Genomic DNA, 11196 nt, shown 5'->3' on the forward strand with positions numbered 1-11196 from the left:
TGGTGCCAGTAGCTTTGAGAAGATACATTAAGTTTACATGGAGCCTCTTCACAGGTCAACTCTGATGCCTCCAATTTCTCCAAACCAGTTTTAATCTCAAGTTCTAAGGTCACTACTTTGTAAATTAGATTGGAAAAAATGTTACCTTCTGGCTTCTTAACAGCTTTATGCCCTTATCTTTTACCCAAACAAAAATCCAAGTGATCTTTCTATTGTGATATATGTCCATATATTTCACCATGCCAAAAAATAAATGGAAACGGCTTTTGAAATTATATAGTGTATAAACAGCAACATCTATGGAGTTAGGAGATCTGAGTTCTAATTCAAACTATAATTCTTTTACTATGAGATGCTGAGCAAATCACTAACTGTGCCATAGTTTCCCCATCAATACAATTCAAGGATCACTATGTGCCTTTCTATCTCTGATATTCTAGGAATTGATATAATAATAATGAAGCAAGACTTTCCTGTGTGCTTCAAGGTACAATCTATGATTCCTTCTGAGTAATCCAAAGTCAGATGTCTAAGGAATTGATTCTTCATAAGTATATAAAATGCTAGTTGAGTTGCCCAAAGTGAATAAAGATCTCAGAGTTCTCTCCTCCCCATTCATCCTGAGTCATTTGTTCATCAACTCTTGTTCATCTATTTCACAAAAGTCTTTCAAAATTTTTCTCTTCTCCCCAAGAATTCTAAGAATATGAGCTGCATACATGCTAGCACTCTATTTTCTGAACATGACATGCACTTTTATGCTCTATATGCCTTTGCTAATGTTACTTCTGCTTGGAATGCCCACTCTTTTCCTCCTTCATGTTAGAGCTCTGCCAGTGCCTCAAGTTCAGCTCAAATGTTTTCAGACCTATGAAAGTTCCCTGGTAAAGTTGGATACTCCTTCCTCTGTAGTTGTATTGTTCATAAGACTTCTGTTATTGAATTATGCATTTCTGCATTTCTCTTTCACCTACTATCCTGTAAGTGTCTCTGGACAGATACTATATATTGAATCTCTAATTTAAGCACTTAGCAAAAAGACGAGAACATAACATTTTTCCACTGACGTTTTGTTAAATAAATTAACTAATTATGACCAGTATCATTGGGAACAAAGTAATAGAGCCTTGCCTCTTTCTTTCTTCCATCTCCACTCCATTATAGATGCAGTGTTCTATAAAAGGTACCATTTTAGGATTTTGTTCATCACTGTGTAAAATGAATTTCAATACTGGAATCCTGGGGATCCCAACACCACATCCAACACTGCTAAATTTTACCCTTGGCATTGCTTGGGGACAGATGATCCATGATCAAGTAGGGGTAGAAAGAGTCCCAGCTGTACCATGCCTGTCCTGGTTGTCACCTCCAAATAAAGGACTCCCATTCCTGCTCCACACTATTTGCAATTACAGTTGATGCTGGAATCAGTGTTTTGCTCATTGGCAGATGTTCTATTTGTGATCTTTCTATTAAATAGGCTCAAAATGACAGGACATTAAGCTGTGATAAACACCCTCTACCTACAGTGTACCATAGAGTATTTCTCGCTAATGTATTTAAGAAGAAGAAAATTAAACCTGTTTATTATTTTAAAATTCAGATGATACGGGAAAAATGAATAAAGTACTGTGTTGATTCAGGGTTAATTGGTAATTAAGAGATCAGTTCTTCCAAACACCCTGCATAATATATTGGTTTACTCTAGGGGTCAAGAAACTCTTACAAGACAATACATCTTACAGCCCTCCTTTCCATGTTCATCACCACTACTGTGGTTCAGGACTCATCACCTCTTGTAATAGCTTTTCTAGTTTCTCTCAATGACTCTACTCTCCCTTCTCTAAACTCTTGTGTATACCACCACCAAATTAGTCTTTCTAGGATACAACTTGGACCATGACACTTCACAAGTCCCAAAGAGTCTGCACCTCTTTTCCCACAAAATAAAACTTGTTTTGGTTTGCTTTACCCTGCACTTGGGATACTCTGTTCTCTAGCCTGAGCCTATCTTCAACAACTTAGTTATTTCCTGCTTCTGCAGTAAACTCTCCAATCCAACTGAAAGACAATGTTTCTTGAGTACTTTTCCATCAATGTGATTTTGTTCCGATTGTTACTTCCTGGGAAAACCCTTCTACTCATCAGCCATGTCCACTCTCAAAGTGCAGTTCAAATATCATTTTTCTGATACTATTAGCTGAAAATATTTTCTTTCCTATTAAATCTCTCATTGCATTTTTCCTGTTTTTTCATTCATTCACTCATTCCACAATATTAATTGAGCATCTACTCTGTGCCCAGCAATTTTGTAAAAACTCAAAACACATCAGTGAACAAAACAGATCAAATTTCTTTCTCTCCTTAGGATTACATTCTAGTGGAAATGGAAAAAGTAAAGTAAGTAAGATACAGAGTATGTTATATGGTGATAAGTTCTAAGGATTTAGATAAAGAAGAGACATGGGATAAGGAGTATTGGGAGGGGACTTTCCATTTTAAATAGTGTTCATAGAAACCCACAAGGAGAAGGTGGCTTTTAAGTGAAGACATAAATGAGGTGGTAGAGGAGTGAAGAGACTTAATAGCAAATGTAAAATTCATAAGATATCAAAAAAAAAAAAAAAAAGCAAGGAGCACTGTGGCTCCTATGGTTGGTGTATGGAGCACAAGGAACATGTGGAAGAATAGGGAATGAAGTCAGAGGCACTGGAGTAAAGTAGCAATAATGTGTGTCCTTGTAGACCATTGTAAAGTCCTTTCAGTTTACTCCAAGTGGAACAACAAAGGTAATCATAGTCTCAGCAGGAATAAGATGCCATATATAAAGTGAGAAATTTAAGGAGAGTTTAATTAATTTTTAATTTACAAATGTGTGCAAAAGGTTGAATAAACTTAATATGAGATAGCACAGTACCCAGTACTAGTAACAGTGGGCAGCGTTACTACCCTAGGCCTAAACTGGCAAGGAGAAAGAGACACCAGGGGTGTCTGTATGGAATGGGCTGCTACACAGCAGCTATGGCTTTCACGGAAACAGCTAACACTTGCTGACAATATAGAAGCAGGAAGAGATACCTAGACCTCACTCTCCTTCTGCCCACCAATTTCTGGTTAGTTCCTCTCACTGTTGACTCCAACCAGAATCTAGAAATCAAGAAATCTGGTAGATGAGATCTAACAAGTTCAGCCCCTTTGAACATAAAACAGTATCTAGGAAACACACAAAGATACTTAGATCTGGGATCTCTTGGAGGATTCTGAATAGAAGAGTGACATGATATACTTTATATCTTATCAGGACATTCTGTCTGTTTTGTGAAGAATAAACTATAGGAGAACAAGAATGGACGTGAGAGGCTACTGCAAAACACTAAGTGAAAGATAATGAGGATTTGTATCAGCATGTTTAGCAAGGGGGCAATGAGAAGTGGTTGCAAACTATGCATTTTGAAAGTTAAGCTTACAGGATTTTCTGACATATTAGAATAAGGATATTAAAATATGAATGGAGCTTAAGTTTAAATTCATAGCTTTGGCCTGAACAACTGGAAAAATAGAGTGGAAGTTTTGATAGAGGGGGAAGATTAGAGATTCAGTTTGTTTGTTTGTTTGTTTTTTAAGTTCAAAATGCTTTAGACTTCAAAGTGATGATGTTTAGAAGTCAGCTTAGTGCTGGGAACTTGCCATTCAAGAGAAAGGACTAAACAGGATGTATTCATACTGAAATACAAATATTATTTCAATATGAACATATTAGAAAAAAGGTGGATGTACTGGAAAAAAGAAAAGGTCCAAAGGATCCCTGAGCCATCCCAGTGATGGAAGTTCAAAATGATGAGAAGGAACCAAGAGGAAGTCTGTAAAGAAAAACAAACAAACAAACAAAACCATGGAGAATGTAGAGCCCTGAAAGTCAAGGGAAGATAGTACTTCACAGTGAAGGAAATGATCAGTAAATGAAACGCTGGGACTGGATCAAGTGAGATGAGGATGAGAATTGACTATCGAATTTAGCAACATAGAGAATATTGGTAAGTTTGACAAGAAGAGTTTTGCAGAGTGTTGGGAGCAAAATCCTGCTCTAAATAAGTTCAAAAAAGAGGGGAAAGAGAATCCACCTTTTTCTAATATGTTCATATTGAAATAATTTTGTATTTCAACATGGATACAGCTGTTTAGTCCTTTCTCTTGAATGGCAAGTTCCCAGCGCTAAGCTGACTCATAAGCATCATCACTTTGAAGTCTTAAGCATTTTGAACTTAAAAAAAAAACAAAACTGAATCTCTAATCTTCCCCCCTATCAAAACTGCCACTCTATTTTTTCCTTTTACTTTTACAGAAAGTAAAATAATTCTTAAAGGAATTTTACTTCAAGAACAGAGAAGTGTATTTTTTTGAGGTGGGAACAGAGGAGTGAAATTTTTTGAGGTGTAAGTGGCATCAAGAAGTGCTTTGTTATTGTTTCCCCCATGCTGATGAAAATAATAACAATAAATAAACTTCAGCTCAGAGTGGTATTCCTGATTTTGATGTGAGAACATTCAGCACACTTGTGTGTTTTTCATCACCCATATTTAGTTGCACATGGACAGGTAGATAAGTAGAAAGGGAAAAATTAAAGATGCAGGATAGAGAGAAGAAAATTGTTGGAAGAATAAACGTGTATAAATTGAATGTAGTGCACAAATAGAAAGGTTTCCTTAAATACCACAAAGTTCAGAGTAACAGGAGGTTGCTGGTAGGTAAGTAGATGCAGTGCTGGGAATTTGAGGACTGTCTTTTCTGGCTCTCTTCTATTGCTTTCTAAATGAAAAACTAATCAAGATAATCAGTCTAGAGTAAGAATGAGAGAAGGGGTATTTGAGACAAATGGGCCAGATACGAAATAGTCATCAAGGAGGGTAAGAAAATGAATAGTCCTGGGCAATGTGCTATTATTTCGGGGGAAATTAAGAGTCTACTGGAGGATGGTGGTCATGGAATGGATATGAGATCAGTCATCATGGTTGTGTGTTTTTTTTCTACCCATTTGCCTATATCCATGCAGGTGGTATGTGGGTGGAGAGGTGGCTTTCACTAGAATGGGGATGGATAATGCCAGCAAAGATATGATTATGTTGATTGACTGTGGAATTTAAGTCACATAAGAATTAAAGTGAGAACACAAGAGAATTTAGGAATAGTGAAAAGTGGTAAGATAAATAGATTAGAGGTCTTGGTAAGGTCAGACGATTGTTGGAATACGAGTATCTAGGTCAAGTGAGCTAGAAAGATAGGAAATGATAGAGAGCAGGTGCTTGAAACTGAGATTATAAAGAAATTGAAATTATTCAGCCTCATGACATTGAAGGTAAATTAGTGCAGTGAGGAAGTGAGGTAGATGGAAGATAGGACCACTAGTGAGGAGGAGATCAAGAACTGAGAGGCTGAAGTATTGCAAACATACTCTATGTGACTATTTGAATCACCAAGAATTAAGGCAGTACTTTTGAAAGAGTGACAGAGATCCAGCTATTAAAATCACAAGATGAGTGGGAGAGATGAGGAACTGGGATATGATTGCATTCAGGAGGCTATCTGGGTGGTATACATGAAATTCAAAGCTGGAGGATTTTATAGAGGAGGGACGACAGTGGTCTAGAAGAAGCAACAAAGAGCAAGGAGGACACATTTTACTGCCGGGCCAGTTGTATAAGGAGTATAGGAAGAAAATAGCCACTACCTGAGAAGGCTAGAGAAGAAACAGTGTCTTCGGGGCAAACCAGCTTCTGTTAGAGTAAGAAGAGAAGGGAATTTACAGAGAAGAGATAAAGGACGTCGGAAATTCTATTGCTGACCATGACTTCCAGAGGCCCTGGTGAAAGTGGCTTGAAGAAGGGAAGGAAATGAGGTCAAAAATGGGGAAGAACAGAACCATGTGTGGATTGTAATGCAGAAGATGAATGTATTCTCAGAGGCTTGGATTTATGTGTCACCTATGATGAAATTGGTCTGATGGATCCCAGCAAAGAAATGGATAGGAGATTGGATCAGGTATTTTGTTTGGGGGTTGGGGAGGAGAGTATAAAAAGACCTATGAGGAGGGGAGTTTAACAATCTTGAGATGACCAGAGAGTCTTTTGTGACCATAGCTGATGCAAACAGAACCAGAGCATAAAGGAGTTGGTCCCAATATTCTCTAGGAACAAAAAGGGGGTGACACTGTGTGTGCTGGGTTTAGAAGGATTCGGGGTTCTATCCAGGAGCACAAACAATTCTGGGGCTCTCTCCTGACCCATATTAATGGAAGTGTGAGGGATAAGGACTAGGCTCTTTTCTTCCTGTCCCGTATATAATGATTTGTTTACATGTTTTATAGGGACCTAATAAGAGTTTCTTGAAAACATGATTATTGTCGTTTGCATAGTTTCTCCATGCTCCCTAAGGTCTCAGCCATGGTAGGCGCTTTATAAGCCATTGTCCAGCAATGATCAAGCCATCCTCGGTTACTACTGAATGTTAACTTTTGTATTTCAACCTAACTTTGCTGTTGTTTTTTACAATTTTTATTGGAGTATAGTTGATTTACAATGTTGTGCTACTTTCTGCTGTATAGCAAAGTGAATCAGTATACATATACATATATCCACTCTATTTTAGATTCTTTTCCCATATAGGCCATTACACAGTATTGAGTAGAGTTCCCTGTGGCATACAGTAGGTCCTTATTAGTTATCTATTTTCTAAGTAGTAGTGTTTATATGTCAAATCCAATCTCCCAATTTATCCCTCCCCCTCTCCCCCCTGGTAACCATAAGATTATTTTCTGCATCTGTGACTCTAATTCTGTTTTGTAAATAAGATCATTCATACCATTATTTAAGATTCCACATATAAGCAATATCATGTGATATTTGTCTTTCTCTGTCTGACTTACTTGACTCAGTATGACATCACCAGGTCCACCCATGTTGCTGCAAATGGCATTATTTCATTCTTTTTTTATGGCTGAGCTATATTCCATTGTACATATCAACCTAAATTTGTACAGTATAATTTTTAAACTTTTTGCCCTTAGAATGCCTAGCGTCTCAAGTGCCTTGTTCCTGCCAGAAGTGAAACTACATGGAGGTGGTTACTGTGAGATTTAGCCATAACAGCAACCTATTCTTGTTCCTCCAAACTATCACACTCTTTAACCATCCCTATGTCTTCCTGTCCCCTTTGCCTCAAATGCCCACTACTCTATCTCCTACAACTACTTGTTCACCTTATGGAACTTTTGTTCATTCATTATTTCAGGCTCAACACATATATCACATTCTTGGCAAATGCACGATGAGGGATTTTTTTTTTTTTTTTTTTTTTTTTTTTACATCTTGGTATCCATTCCCCCATTTCACAGTAATAAAATTCTGATTTTTTAAGGGTATCCAACTCTTTCCTTCTTTCAATCCTTGTTTTACAGCTAGGATTAGAGTCAGAAGAGGGTATATGATTTAAGCACACCCAATCAGTAGTATTTCCCTGTCCTCTATAATTAGTTTATAAAAACCACATGGCCCAAATCTGTCCAAAGCAATTGAAATGGGGTTACTATTAGAGTTTTCAGAAAGAAATATAATATTTTGATGGGGTTACTGAGAGAATAGGAGCTGCTACGACCTTCCTTGCTTTGTGGGAAGAGACCACCTGAATAAAACCAACAGAGGAGCCAAGAGATGAAGAGAGAATGACTCCTGAAGTACTATGAGTCCCTGGATCCAGCAATATCTAAAGTATTTTCTATCTCTGGACTTTTCAATCATGTAAAGTAATAAATTTCCTTTTTTTTCCCCTTAAGACAGTTGGAGTGGGTATCTTCTGTTTATAAATAAAAGAACCATGACTAATACAACTACTTTATATGATGGAGAGTCAGAAGTCCTGTGTCCAGTAATCAAAGCCCAAGCACCTGAGAATTATTGGGTCTTCTAGGACCCAGAACAGAAACAGTGAGTCTCTTAGGCAGTGGGAAGAAAAGACCTTGTGTAGGACAGTTTGCCTCAGCTCTAAACCTTTACTTATGATTCCCACATGATGAATAGTAGCAGTCAGGCCATTAATGCAGAGATAATTAGCAAAAATATATTTAATTAAGGGGAAATTCTTCTTCCTTGTGAAAGCCACCCAAAGTCTACAATTAAAGGTTCATTCAATTATGACAGTGCTCATAGTCAACACAAGTCTCATAGTCTGAAGACAAAACCTGCCCTTGAGGGAAACAAAGAAAAGTTTAAAATCAAAATATTTCAAAGGAGTCTGCTTCCCATTACATTTTATCAACCTGCTTACCCTTAGGAAGAGTTTTCAACATATTTTATTCAGGAGTTTCAAATTTGTATTCAAAGCTATAAATAAATTAGCTAATCAATTATTGTTAATTCACAACAACCCAGAACAGAACAAAGTTACACATAAAGGGTACAGAGAGAACTTCTCCAAATACATTGCATAATTTCTTTCCAATTTTAAAGAGCAGATCAAAGACATATAGTGTAAGTTATTTTTGTGAAACACATTATCTTTTGAAAGGTTAAAAGAGAGAAAATAAACGTAACATTTTCCTCTGGAGTATAACAGAATCATAGTCAACAGCATGTCCATAACACACTACAGTGTTTTGTTACACACACCCTCATTTGGAAAATCCTAGGCTATATATCTGCATTCAAAATTATTCAGGGAATTACATTAATTGCATGAAACAGTCCATAGTGACAGGCCATAAAGCTCAGTTAACCACAGATAGTGACCGTCTCTTGAAGCACATTTATGATGGCTTACATTGATAAAACTGTACTAAATAAAGCCACAGCTGCACACTTTATAAATAGTTATGCTTATGGGCAGTGTTTTCCTTTAGAAGAGTAAAATGTCTTCTTCCAACTATGTAGACCTTTTCAATCTCTCTGACTTTAAAATTTGCTGTACAGGATTGTATTGGGAAGAAGCAGGATACTTGTTGGAGAGAGGAGACGAAGGACAGTAGGGTCTACCTACCCTCACTGACCGACATCATGCCATTCCTACGACAATCAGAAGCTGATATAATTATCCCCATTTCAAAAGTTATATAACCAAAATTCAGAGAAACTAATTTGCTCAAGATTCAACAACTATCAAATGGCAGAACTTGTATTTGAAAACCAAAGAAATCTAGTTCCAAAGACTAAGTTTTCTTCACAAATCAGGCTGTCTCCTAACATTTCAATCAGCACGATTCTTAAATGGTTGTTTACATTTTTGGCACCAATGACGTATTATGATAATGAAATACGATCAAGAATGGCTTAATGATTAATCAGATTTATTATTTTATCATTACAGATCACAGATTATAATAAGACTACATAAATGGTCTTGTGAATCCAAATGTAACTTTCTGTTATGTTATGACAATAGCAATAGCAATAAATCACATTTATATAGCATTTACAGTTTCAAAATATTTCCACATACTCTGCCTCCTTGTGATTCTGTTCTTGTAACAACAAGAAGTAGGCAGAACCAATTTTATTCTCACTATTTTAAAGTTGAGGAAATTGAGGAACAGATAAGTTTTTGCTCAAATCAAATGACTGCAAAGCCTATATGAAAACATAGACCATTCATTCATTGATGTACTCACTCTTTCAAAAAATAATTTAGCATATCTATTATGTGACACTATTATTTCTTAAGCAATATCCAATCTACTACTCATTTCATAAGTTAGAACTTTACATTACAGACTATACAAAATATGTTAATAATAGTGCCTACCAGGCCTAATTTCTTTCCAAGTCCCAACCTATCACCTCTACTAAAAGAAGCTGACTTGGGTTTTTCTTTGAGTCAGCTCAGTAACATAGACTGGCCCAAAAGCAGCAAATCCATAAACTGGCTGCTAACATATGATGTGGTCTAGCATAAAATATCTGCTCACAGGGGCAATGGCTATTAAATAGGTAGAAACTCAAAAAGAAGCAGACTGAGGGAACAGAAGAGTCAGACTTCTGGTCTAAAGGACAGACTTAATAGAGCAGAAGTTCTTGCTCTTACTTTGAACACATAGTAATGCTAGCTAATGTATTTTAAATAAATTAAAAACAGTTAGATAGCCTATAAAGCAATAAAGGGAAATATCCAGATGCCAGAAATAAAAAAAATAATCCCAAAGCCATAGTTATGAGCAAGAGTTGCAACATGTTTCCTCTGAGAGAATAAGGTTATATGCCTTAGTGACTTGAATTTTTAATGCTACATGCAAAAATTGGTCAAGACTTTAATCCCCACATACAGTGAGGACTGTATCTGAGCTCTTAGTATAAACCAGAAGCCAAATAAGTGCAGCTCTGTATATGTGTAACGTCTTAAAATCTCTGAAATCTCTTCTCACTGAGCAATGGCTTCTGAAGTCATAGGCATGAACCAAGTGACCTGTAAGAGACTGAGATCTTAGTCCTATACCTGTGTGCAACCCCAATTTATACCACCTGAGCTATTTGGAAGAACCCCAAGTAGAAAACCTGATTAAAAAAAAAGTTGGAACCAGCCTACCCATAGGACCTAAGCAGAGGCAACCAGAAAACTGTCCCATAGAGGAACTTCCAGTACTCAGAATTTGCACAAGATTGCCTAGGAAATTGACCACTGAAAATGTTCTTATCAGCAAAAATTGAGGCTAGCTGACTTTTGGAATAATATTATCAAAGTGCTGAGGGAAAAATAAAACTGTCACCCTAAAATTATATACCCAGCTAAACTATAATTCAAATCTGGGGATGAAATAAAAACACTACCAAAAAAAAGCTAAGTGAAAGCATTGTCCATGGAATTTATGTATAAGAAATATACTTAAGCAGGAAGAAAAATAAACCCAGAAGGAAGCAGTAATATGTAATAAGCAAATATGAGCAAAATTTAAATAAATAAATAAGCACAAGTATTAAATGTAAATTTTAAAATAACATTTTTTTTGCATGTGTAAAAAAATGAGGTGGAGTTAAAATACTAAATAGTAATGTTGAAGATTGGAGAGGAGTAATTAAAATGGTTGTTAACATACAGGAAATATATATGGATTATAAATATATATTTATATATATGAAAGTAAAAATAAAGAAAATGGTATACTCTAAATTCATATTAGTGGCTGCCTCTGGAGAGAAGGGAGAAAAATGGGCCTGAGAA

This window comes from Balaenoptera ricei, chromosome 4 (assembly GCF_028023285.1).
Source record: "Balaenoptera ricei isolate mBalRic1 chromosome 4, mBalRic1.hap2, whole genome shotgun sequence".
Classification (NCBI taxonomy): Eukaryota; Metazoa; Chordata; class Mammalia; order Artiodactyla; family Balaenopteridae; genus Balaenoptera; species Balaenoptera ricei.